The following is a 13,284-nucleotide window of genomic DNA, read 5'->3' as shown; positions in this document are numbered from 1 at the left end:
TATGCCATTTACCACACGGAGTGGCAAGGAACGGCTGAGGCCCTGGCCTATGTTCATGGCTTGTGGTTCAGCTTCACATGAGGATGGAAGCACTCAGCCTCTCGCTAGAAAAATGAAAAGACTCAAGCTGGCAAAAGCACAGCAAAGAACTGTGCGTTCTTCGAAATCCCAAATCCACAAGGAGAGTCCAATTGTGTCGGTTGCGATGCCTGACCTTCCCAACACTGGACGTGAAGAGCATGCGCCTTCCACCATTTGCACGCCCCCTGCAAGTGCTGGAAGGAGCACCCGCAGTCCAGTTCCTGATAGTCAGATTGAAGATGTCAGTGTTGAAGTACACCAGGATGAGGAGGATATGGGTGTTGCTGGCGCTGGGGAGGAAATTGACAAGGAGGATTCTGATGGTGAGGTGGTTTGTTTAAGTCAGGCACCCGGGGAGACACCTGTTGTCCGTGGGAGGAATATGGCCATTGACATGCCTGGTGAAAATACCAAAAAAATCAGCTCTTCGGTGTGGAAGTATTTCACCAGAAATGCGGACAACATTTGTCAAGCCGTGTGTTGCCTTTGTCAAGCTGTAATAAGTAGGGGTAAGGACGTTAACCACCTCGGAACATCCTCCCTTATACGTCACCTGCAGCGCATTCATAATAAGTCAGTGACAAGTTCAAAAACTTTGGGCGACAGCGGAAGCAGTCCACTGACCAGTAAATCCCTTCCTCTTGTAACCAAGCTCACGCAAACCACCCCACCAACTCCCTCAGTGTCAATTTCCTCCTTCCCCAGGAATGCCAATAGTCCTGCAGGCCATGTCACTGGCAATTCTGACGAGTCCTCTCCTGCCTGGGATTCCTCCGATGCATCCTTGCGTGTAACGCCTACTGCTGCTGGCGCTGCTGTTGTTGCTGCTGGGAGTCGATGGTCATCCCAGAGGGGAAGTCGTAAGCCCACTTGTACTACTTCCACCAAGCAATTGACTGTCCAACAGTCCTTTGCGAGGAAGATGAAATATCACAGCAGTCATCCTGTTGCAAAGCGGATAACTGAGGCCTTGACAACTATGTTGGTGTTAGACGTGCGTCCGGTATCCGCCGTTAGTTCACAGGGAACTAGACAATTTCTTGAGGTAGTGTGCCCCCGTTACCAAATACCATCTAGGTTCCACTTCTCTAGGCAGGCGATACCGAGAATGTACACGGACGTCAGAAAAAGAGTCACCAGTGTCCTAAAAAATGCAGTTGTACCCAATGTCCACTTAACCACGGACATGTGGACAAGTGGAGCAGGGCAGGGTCAGGACTATATGACTGTGACAGCCCACTGGGTAGATGTATGGACTCCCGCCGCAAGAACAGCAGCGGCGGCACCAGTAGCAGCATCTCGCAAACGCCAACTCTTTCCTAGGCAGGCTACGCTTTGTATCACCGGTTTCCAGAATACGCACACAGATGAAAACCTCTTACGGCAACTGAGGAAGATCATCGCGGAATGGCTTACCCCAGTTGGACTCTCCTGTGGATTTGTGGCATCGGACAACGCCAGCAATATTGTGTGTGCATTAAATATGGGCAAATTCCAGCATGTCCCATGTTTTGCACATACCTTGAATTTGGTGGTGCAGAATTTTTTAAAAAACGAGAGGGGCGTGCAAGAGATGCTGTCGGTGGCCAGAAGAATTGCGGGACACTTTCGGCGTACAGGCACCACGTACAGAAGACTGGAGCACCACCAAAAACGCCTGAACCTGCCCTGCCATCATCTGAAGCAAGAAGTGGTAACGAGGTGGAATTCAACCCTATATATGCTTCAGAGGTTGGAGGAGCAGCAAAAGGCCATTCAAGCCTATACAATTGAGCACGATATAGGAGGTGGAATGCACCTGTCTCAAGCGCAGTGGAGAATGATTTCAACGTTGTGCAAGGTTCTGCAACCTTTTGAACTTGCCACACGTGAAGTCAGTTCAGACACTGCCAGCCTGAGTCAGGTCATTCCCCTCATCAGGCTTTTGCAGAAGAAGCTGGAGACATTGAAGGAGGAGCTAACACAGAGCGATTCCGCTAGGCATGTGGGACTTGTGGATGGAGCCCTTAATTCGCTTAACAAGGATTCACGGGTGGTCAATCTGTTGAAATCAGAGCACTACATTTTGGCCACCGTGCTCGATCCTAGATTTAAAACCTTCCTTGGATCTCTCTTTCCGGCACACACAAGTCTGCTGGGGTTCAAAGACCTGCTGGTGACAAAATTGTCAAGTCAAGCGGAACGCGACCTGTCAACATCTCCTCCTTCACATTCTCCCGCAACTGGGAGTGCGAGGAAAAGGCTCAGAATTCCGAGCCCACCCGCTGGCGGTGATGCAGGGCAGTCTGGAGCGACTGCTGATGCTGACATCTGGTCCGGACTGAAGGACCTGACAACGATTACGGACATGTCGTCTACTGTCACTGCATATGATTCTCTCCCCATTGAAAGAATGGTGGAGGATTATATGAGTGACCGCATCCAAGTAGGCACGTCAGACAGTCCGTACTTATACTGGCAGGAAAAAGAGGCAATTTGGAGGTCCTTGCACAAACTGGCTTTATTCTACCTAAGTTGCCCTCCCACAAGTGTGTACTCCGAAAGAGTGTTTAGTGCCGCCGCTCACCTTGTCAGCAATCGGCGTACGAGGTTACTTCCAGAAAATGTGGAGAAGATGATGTTCATTAAAATGAATTATAATCAATTCCTCCGTGGAGACATTGACCAGCAGCAATTGCCTCCAGAAAGTACACAGGGAGCTGATATGGTGGATTCCAGTGGGGACGAATTGATAATCTGTGAGGAGGGGGATGTACACGGTGATATATCGGAGGATGATGATGAGGTGGACATCTTGCCTCTGTAGAGCCAGTTTGTGCAAGGAGAGATTAATTGCTTCTTTTTTGGTGGGGGTCCAAACCAACCCGTCATTTCAGTCACAGTCGTGTGGCAGACCCTGTCACTGAAATGATGGGTTGGTTAAAGTGTGCATGTCCTGTTTATACAACATAAGGGTGGGTGGGAGGGCCCAAGGACAATTCCATCTTGCACCTCTTTTTTCTTTCATTTTTCTTTGCGTCATGTGCTGTTTGGGGAGTATTTTTTTGAAGGGCCATCCTGCGTGACACTGCAGTGCCACTCCTAGATGGGCCAGGTGTTTGTGTCGGCCACTAGGGTCGCTTATCTTACTCACACAGCTACCTCATTGCGCCTCTTTTTTTCTTTGCGTCATGTGCTGTTTGGGGAGTGTTTTTTGGAAGGGCCATCCTGCGTGACACTGCAGTGCCACTCCTAGATGGGCCAGGTGTTTGTGTCGGCCACTAGGGTCGCTTAGCTTACTCACACAGCTACCTCATTGCGCCTCTTTTTTTCTTTGCGTCATGTGCTGTTTGGGGAGTGTTTTTTGGAAGGGCCATCCTGCGTGACACTGCAGTGCCACTCCTAGATGGGCCAGGTGTTTGTGTCGGCCATTAGGGTCGCTTAGCTTACTCACACAGCTACCTCATTGCGCCTCTTTTTTTCTTTGCGTCATGTGCTGTTTGGGGAGTGTTTTTTGGAAGGGCCATCCTGCGTGACACTGCAGTGCCACTCCTAGATGGGCCAGGTGTTTGTGTCGGCCACTAGGGTCGCTTAGCTTACTCACACAGCTACCTCATTGCGCCTCTTTTTTTCTTTGCGTCATGTGCTGTTTGGGGAGTGTTTTTTGGAAGGGCCATCCTGCGTGACACTGCAGTGCCACTCCTAGATGGGCCAGGTGTTTGTGTCGGCCACTAGGGTCGCTTAGCTTACTCACACAGCTACCTCATTGCGCCTCTTTTTTTCTTTGCATCATGTGCTGTTTGGGGAGTGTTTTTTGGAAGGGCCATCCTGCGTGACACTGCAGTGCCACTCCTAGATGGGCCAGGTGTTTGTGTCGGCCACTAGGGTCGCTTAGCTTACTCACACAGCTACCTCATTGCGCCTCTTTTTTTCTTTGCGTCATGTGCTGTTTGGGGAGTGTTTTTTGGAAGGGCCATCCTGCGTGACACTGCAGTGACACTCCTAGATGGGCCAGGTGTTTGTGTCGGCCACTAGGGTCGCTTAGCTTACTCACACAGCTACCTCATTGCGCCTCTTTTTTTCTTTGCGTCATGTGCTGTTTGGGGAGTGTTTTTTGGAAGGGCCATCCTGCGTGACACTGCAGTGCCACTCCTAGATGGGCCAGGTGTTTGTGTCGGCCACTAGGGTCGCTTAGCTTACTCACACAGCTACCTCATTGCGCCTCTTTCTTTCTTTGCGTCATGTGCTGTTTGGGGAGTGTTTTTTGGAAGGGCCATCCTGCGTGACACTGCAGTGCCACTCCTAGAAGGGCCAGGTGTTTGTGTCGGCCACTAGGGTCGCTTAGCTTACTCACACAGCTACCTCATTGCGCCTCTTTTTTTCTTTGCGTCATGTGCTGTTTGGGTAGTGTTTTTTGGAAGGGCCATCCTGCGTGACACTGCAGTGCCACTCCTAGATGGGCCAGGTGTTTGTGTCGGCCACTAGGGTCGCTTAGCTTACTCACACAGCTACCTCATTGCGCCTCTTTTTTTCTTTGCGTCATGTGCTGTTTGGGGAGTGTTTTTTGGAAGGGCCATCCTGCGTGACACTGCAGTGCCACTCCTAGATGGGCCAGGTGTTTGTGTCGGCCACTAGGGTCGCTTAGCTTAGTCATCCAGCGACCTCGGTGCAAATTTTAGGACTAAAAATAATATTGTGAGGTGTTCAGAATAGACTGAAAATGAGTGGAAATTATGGTTTTTGAGGTTAATAATACTTTGGGATCAAAATGACCCCCAAATTCTATGATTTAAGCTGTTTTTTAGTGTTTTTTGAAAAAAACACCCGAATCCAAAACACAACCGAATCCGACAAAAAAAATTCGGTGAGGGTTTGCCAAAACGCGTTCGAACCCAAAACACGGCCGCGGAACCGAACCCAAAACCAAAACCCGAAAAATTTCAAGTGCACATCTCTACCGGATAGTGTAGCTCTGACACTGATTATATGCCCTTCACATACCATGACCAGCAGGAGTCTCACTTCAATTACATGAAGTCCAAAATGTGTGTTCATATCTCACGAAGCAACTTATAAAAGCATCACTGTGACAGGAAGAGCCTCAGGCCTGGCTCTTACTGACGTTTGGTGGATGAAACCTCATTAAATGTGAAATATGTCAGGTCATCAGACTGCACAGAATGAGATCCTGCCCAGACACTGTACTCTGCTTCACTTGACTGAAGAAGCCAGCATGGTGTGAAGTCATTATACCGCAGTCAATGTCTGCTGTGATACGGTTCAGCCTTGCTGTTATACTCTGCTAAAAGTGCGTCTCAGTAAATAGCAATAAAACACAAGACTTTGGGGTTCATTCCGAGTTGATCGCTAGCTGAATTTGTTCGCAGTGCAGCGATCAGGCTAAAAATGGGCAGTCCTGCGCATGTGTATGCGGCGCAATGCGCACGCGCGATGTACAGGCACAACGAACGATATTATCCGATATTATTGGCTAAGCAAATCATCATCATTTCTGTTATTGTCTCGGATGCGAGAGAACATATGTACTCGACTGGGTTGGTAGGAATTATGTTGATCCCTATTAGGTGTGTGTTGGAGGGAAGAGTCAATATTAGTTCATTTGGGGTATGTGTTAAAGATGATTGGGTATGAACTTAGTGGTGGAGCCGGAGGAATAGTAGAGTTATGTGGTGGGAAGAAGGGAGTATGGTGTTTGAATCATAGAAGGAGAGGATTAATTATTGATATTATGTTAAAACACCATATATTTTCCAACCTCATATAGTAATGATATAGTTAAGTTTATGAGTATAAATATATTGGTAGAGGGTAAATAGGATGATCTGGTTCAATGTTGGTTCGATTATTGAGTTCAGTGCACACATATTTTTTACCAAATGGGTAAATTAGTAAAGAACATGTAGTCATGTTTGATATGAAACCAGTGGTGGAGGAACGGTAGAGAAATGGATTAAGAAGGGTGAGGTTAGGTGTTCGAATCACATGAAGGGGTGATACTGTAGCGCTATATATTTAAATCAATTAAAATGTTTTAATTTTATATTTTATAATGTTGTTAGGATATAAGTTATGGTTATATTCCGTATGGATAAAGATTATGATTTAGAAGCGGGTCGATATGATTATCCCACCGAGATAATGATAGATATATGTTGATGGATTTATGGGGATGTAAGTAACACTTTCACGGAAGGGATAAATAACATATTATTGGGTTTGACTAGAACCGAATGAAGATGGGGGGAGGATAGAGTAATGGGATATGAAGAATACGATCTTAGGTTCGATCTATGGTGGTCATGGTATATAGGAATATATTTTGGTAAATATTTGTGGACATATTAAAGTTGAAAAAGGGTAATTCTATGGACAAATGGACATTTTTTCATATATATATATATATATATATATATGTATTTTTTTTTTTTATATGTATATATATATGGATTATATAATAATGTGTTTATATATGGATATTTATTAGGATTTGCTAAGGAACAATAGAAATCCAAATTGTCCTTTTATACCTATCACAAGTAATTATAAGGAGGTTGGAGCAGGAGGTGTAGCTAAGCAGGTGTAACAACAGGTGATGACTATTCACCATTATCTGCACCAATAGGGATGGAGATTTGTCCTTTAAAAAGGGTCCTGGAGATTATTCTTGGATAAAGCTTCTGTGAGAGGAGTGAAACACGTCAGAAGTGTGGATTTTGGACCCTTATATTGCCTTTGAACCCATCTGTATTGCTGTCCTTCGTCATTAACATCAGCCCGATACCCATTGAGAGGAGAGAGACCGGGACCTGGGTGCTTGCAAGCAGCACTGGAACGGTGCGGTCTTGTTGTTCCCCGCAGCTGGACATCCTCGTCATCAGTGGGCGTCATTGCAGGCGCTGGATCCCCTGAAACCGGGACCGCTGTACTTACCATTGGGGCTCCATCTTGCGTTACATAACAGTGACGGAAACCACACGTAAGGCTCCGATTAGGAGCATATGTTCATGCCATTTTTCTGTCTCTGCTGATGGGCAATAAAATATGGAACATTGCTTTTATATAAAAAATATCTAAGGAACTTATATTTCTACATGGGTTCTAGAAGCAATTTGTTGCGTATTATAACAAGTATATTACGCGGACTGAAATATAGTTACTAATTTGTCCGTTTGAGAACTGTGCACAGATCAGCTTGGCTCCACCTCCTTGAGTCATTTTTAATAGTATTTTGATAATACTGATTATACTATTGTTCTTATCTTGTTAAGATATCTTAGACTGGTCTAGTTTTTTATGTGTATTAAAACTCATGAATTCTAAAAAAATGTGTAGTTTGGTCATTTGAACATCAGCCATACCTTATTCATTAGCGCAAAGAGTTAAGTGGTAGATTACAACGAACGATGTAGTTTTGCACAGGGTCTAGCGATGCATTTCAGTCGCACTGCTTGCCGCAGAGTGACTGACATGAAGTGGGCGTTTCTGGGTGGCAACTGATCGTTTTCAGGGAGTGTGCTGAAAAACGCAGGAGTGCCAGGAAAAACGCAGGTATGACTTGGTGAACGCTGGGCAGGTTTGCGACATCAAATCCGGAACTGAATAGTCTGAAGTGATCGTAAGCACTGAGTAGGTTTTGAGCTACTCTGAAACTACACAAAAAATGTTTGTAGCTGCTCTGCGATACAACCATTCGCACTTCTGCTAAGCTAAAATACACTCCCAGTGGGCGGCTGCATAGCGTTTGCACGGCTGCTAAAACTAGCTAGCGAGCGATCAACTCGGAATGACCCCCTTTATTCAAATTGTATTACAGTTGGCCTAAAATGAATTCTCTGTTGCCAAATGTCCACAAACCTAATAAAGGAAGGCCACACTAGGTTATATTGTAGAGCTACTTGGCCCACAGTGGCTGCTGCCAGGGCCGGCTCCAGACACGTTCCTTAGGAGCGGGCGCGCAGGGTGCCAACTTCTAAGGGCAGTCGGTAGCTGGCCGCAATTTTAAATCAGCTGCCAGTCCATCACCCAATCAGAGCTTGCGGACCGGCGGCTGATTTCAGGCAGGGAGTCACCAGAGACGTGACTTAGGGGCAGCAGCGGGAACAGGAGGAGAAACCTGTGGCGGTGTGCAGCGCTACAGGGGGCACATGTATCTGGGGGCATGTGTATTTGGCACTATGGGGGCATATGCCAGATGGGCAGTCCGGCCCTGTCTGGCACTCTGGGGGCACATTTATCTGGCACTCTGGCGGTCACGTGTATCTGGCACTCTGGGGGGCACGTGTATCTGGAACTTTGGGGGCACGTTTATCTAGCACTGTGGGGGTCACAAGTTTCTGGCACTGTGGGGGGTATGCAATGCATATCTGGCACTGTGGGGGGTATGCATATCTGGCACTGTGGGGGGCATACATATCTGGCACTCTGGGGACACGTGTATCTGGCACTGTGGGGACACGTGTATCTGACAATGTGGTGGCATTTTATTTGTATCTGGCACTGTGGGGACATGTGTATCTGACAATGTGGGGGCATATTGTGTATCTGCCATTGTGGGGGGGGGCATATAATGTGCATCTGGCACTGTGGGGGGCATATAGTGTGCATCTGGCACTGTGGGGGGCATATAGTGTGCATCTGGCACTGTGGGGGGCATATAATGTGCATCTGGCACTGTGGGGGGCATATAATGTGTATCTGGCACTGTGGGGGCATATAATATGTATCTGGAACTGTGGGGGCATATAATATGTATCTGGCACTGTGGGGGGCATATAATGTGTATCTGGTATTGTGGGGGCATATAATATGTATCTGGCACTGTGGGGGGCATATAATATGTATCTGGCACTGTGCGAACATATAATGTGTATTTGGCACGGCACTGCTGGGGGCATATAATGTGTATCTGGCACTACTGGGGGTATAGGTATACCTGGCACTGCTGGGGGCATATAATGTGTATCTGGCACTTCTGGGGCATATGTGTATCTGGCACTGCTGGGGGCATATAATGTGTATCTGGCACTACTGGGGGTATAGGTATACCTGGCACTGCTGAGGGCATATAATGTGTATCTGGCACTTCTGGGGGCATATGTGTATCTGGCACTGCTGGGGGCATATAATGTGTATATGGCAATACTGAGGGTGGGGGGACCGCTTTGAAATTTTCTCGCTAGTAGGCCTGGAGCCAGACCTGGCTGCTCAGCTGCTGCCCCTGCAAACTTTACAGTAAAGCATCATGTTTAAACTTATAGTGTTAACACGGTTACAGTGCTTCAAGTAACATTAGTGTCGGCAGAGTGTGCTCATAGTGTGACAAACTGATTGTCGGCATTGTGAAAATGAACTATCTTCTGCATTTTCTACTTGCAACTCGGCATCACCTATATATTCATCTTACAGCCCCTACACATTTAACGATTTTCCACAGAGGTGCCCAACGGCCGATACGGATTACCCGGCGGGGGGAGGGGTCTTAGGTGTTGGGGTGTGATGGGGGGAGTTAAGTTTCTTCACTCTTTGATGTCACCCAGCCCCATAGCCCTGCATGCTAATATGGAAGATATTATAAACCACTGGATAAATGGCCCGACGCCAACGATGAACGACCGCGGGGCCGCACATCGTTCATCGCTGGTGCCTACACACTGAAATATGAACAATTTCTCGTTCATTACTGATTGTTCATATCGGCCGCACACATCGGCAAGTGTGTAGGGCCCATTAGTCTAATATAAATATAATTGATCTAGAAATGTATTGCCCTCTTTTATTCTAACTTTCTTTTTATTTATTTCCATTATTATGGGGGTCTATTCATCATTGGGGGCCGATACTTTGGTATCCAACTCGCTGTGAGCTGCTCCGGGGCAGGGTCAGATAATCCGAAAAGCAGCTTCCCCTGCGATCCCTAACACTGCTACTGAACTACTGAAATAGCAGTGATACTTACCACTGCCGATCCGGCCATCTGCACATGCGTGACTTGACTATACACGTGCAAGGTCACAGGTCAGGCAGTGCGGAAGTGGTGGAGGGGTCCAATCGGATCCCTGATCACAACCCTGGACTTCCTACCCACACTATGTAGGGATTGATTCAATAATTCTAACATAATCATATTCCTCTTTTTCATAAGTGAAATACAATTTAAAATATTGAAATTGATGACGTATTTGAACATTATTTTACCTGCTTAATTGGCTAATATTTTTTCCAAAAAACGCTCAAATTTAAATTTTTTTTTTTTAATGAATGAATTAGGTTAAGAACATCTAATTGAATATATTCAACACAAATTTTTTTAAATTTTTAATATTAACGTTTTTACAAACATTGGGGAGTAAATAGAGGTGGACACTATTTTAAGAAAATCGCAAACGGCCGTGTATCGGCCATCTGCACATGTGCTGCGGACACTGCGCATGCGTGGACTTTCACTATGCAATTGCATCTCAGAAGGATGCAAATGCAATTACATAGTGACTGACAGGAGGGGGGCGGCGCTGCGGTGTTGGCGGGAGTGGCGCAGAAAACGCAGGCATGTCATGCCCATTTTTTGGGGGGCCAGATAACGTCATCTGCGTTTCCTGTGACGGGAAACATGGCGGCGGTGCGCCTGTATATGCAGCTTTGCTTTGTATACAGGTGTCTACCTCTATTTTGAGGCTTCTGTGATGCGCACATCGCTGGTCGGTGCTACACATGCTGGGCGGCCCAGCCTGTGCTGGGCGTACCCCAGCATGCGTTTTATCCATAGCAGTTTTTGCTATTTTAGCAAAAACTGCTACGAACTCTGAATAACCCCCATTGTGTTGATCATTGATGACGATATATAGGACCATCGATGATCGGATCATTGTGGCTTTACATTTTCTCAGCAGCTGCTCCTCTCTGCAGTCGCCGGATGTACACTGGGCCAAAATGTTTGTACCCAATGGTTGATGTTCGCGCAACAGTGCAATTATCGGCAGACTGCGCATGTTCTGCGATCACACTGCGCATGCGCCAAGGTGCAGCCACAATCCCGTGCGCAATGACCAGTGATTGACAGACAGTGACCGTTTGGAGGTGCTAATGGGAAGTATACAGTGAGTGGTTAGAAAAACGCAGGCGTGTCATGACCATTTTCGAGGGGTGTATATCTGGCATCAACTGCGAGTTCGTACATGCAAAAACATGGCGGCAGCACCACCACTGCTGTTTCCAGTCTGCATAGCCTTAGACCAACTCTTAGGCCAGATGTTCCTTGTTTTTGCGTATTGGCTGCAAATGCGTACGCAATAGTAAATGAGTTTGCAATGGTACTGATGAGCATCTCTTTTCATTTGTGGGCGCAGCTTTTCTTGATAACTATTGCAGCTCCGTAGCCTATAAAATTGCAATTTAATTTGCGTAAAAACATAAATTAGGCTCATACACAAGGTAAGAGCTGCTTCTTTTACATTCGCAGTACAGCATCACATACAGTGATCTTCCTTATCTTTAGCATTCTATTTTAGATTTGTATTTTGGACCAGTCATTTACTAGGATACTTGCTATTGTGCCCAGTGTTTTTTTTCTGTCTTCTCCTACCTTCCTGTCTCTGCTCTCTACTTGTAGCTCTCATCACTGCCCCCCATCTGTCTGTCTTCCACTCGCTTTCATTTCTGTCCCCGCCATCTTTCTCTCTCTCTCTCATCTCTGTCCCCTTCCCCATCTCACTCTCTCTGACCTTTGTCCCTCATCCTCCACTCCCCCATGTCTATCTCTTCCTTTCATCTCTGTCTCCTTTTCTCTCACCATCTCTCTCATCCCTGTCCCCCTCCCCTATCTCTCTGATCTCTGTCCTCCCACCCGTTGGAGAGTTCACCAGCTCCATGTGCTGACAGGACTATGCGGGTGTGGACACTCTTGAGCATGCTAACAGTGCTGAGGGGGCAAGAGAGGCTATGTCCAGGAGGCAGGTCAGGCAGCCAGTGAGAGTTGTGAGGGGAAGCCCACGTCCAGCTGTGAGGGGAAGCCCACGTCCAGCTGTGAGGGGAAGCCCATGTCCAGATTTGGTGGTTATTCAGACTGCATCGCTGCAGCGGCAGTGATTGCAGTCTGAATTTTTTTGTGGAGTGCACTCGCGCACCCTGGGAGCTCAGTAAGATGCTAAAAGCATCTATGGGCTGCAATCGCCTCTGCCTGATTGACAGGCAGAGGCGGTCGTGGGGCGGGAGGGGGCGTGCCAACGTAGTTAGAATGCCGCTGGGGGGGCACGGTCCGGACAATGGAGGCATGCCCGGACCATTGAAGGGGGGGGTAGCGGGCCGCTGCGGCTGTGTGAAGTCACACGCAGCCACTACGACCCTGGACGTGGTGGGTAGCTCCCTGCCAGAGCGCAGGCAGTGAGCTACTCGCCGGGTGCAAAAGCGTCGCCGCCGTGCGATGCTTTTGCACCAGTGCGGGGATGGGGGGGGGGGGGCAGAGCCAGACATGCGGAGCGGACTAGCCCTGTGCTGGGCGTCCCCACGCATGTCTGAGAAAATGATCGTAGATGTTCTAAATTTAGCACATCTACGATCAGATCTGAATTAAGCCCTTTAACTGCACCTATGCCTCAATGACATAGTAGCCAATTATACAATAGATGTCCTATGACATGGGCCCTCATTCCGAGATGATCGTAGCTGTGCTAAATTAGCACAGCTATGATCATTCACACTGACATGCGGGGGGACACCCAGCACAGGGCTAGTCCGCCCCGCATGTCAGTGCCGCCCCCCCGCAGAAGTGCAAAGGCATCGCACAGCGGCGATGCCTTTGCACTTCAAGAGTAGTTCCCGACCAGCGCAGCTTTAGCGTGCTGGCCGGGAGCTACTCGTCGCTGTCCCCGCCGTTCCGCCCCCTCCCGTCCAGCGTCCGCCTCTGCCTGTCAATCAGACAGAGGCGATCGTAGCCCAGCTACGCCCTTTGGCCGTCTAGCATGCGCAGTGGGTACCCGTTCGCTCGGCTGCGATAAAAAGCAGTGAGCGGGTCAGAATGACCCCCATTGTTACTACATTATTTGGTTAGTGTTTATTTCTGTGTTATTGTATAAGCAGGGTGTGGGATGGGGGATGTTATTTTATTAAACAGTAAGTGCCTCATTCAGTCTGACAGGATCTGCATTTTTCTCTATACAGTATGTACCTGGTTGTATGAGTAATGGATGATAAACTCTTGCGTGTGATATG

This window comes from Pseudophryne corroboree, chromosome 5 (assembly GCF_028390025.1).
Source record: "Pseudophryne corroboree isolate aPseCor3 chromosome 5, aPseCor3.hap2, whole genome shotgun sequence".
NCBI classification, from domain to species: domain Eukaryota; kingdom Metazoa; phylum Chordata; class Amphibia; order Anura; family Myobatrachidae; genus Pseudophryne; species Pseudophryne corroboree.
Note: the sequence above shows the minus strand (reverse complement) of the source record.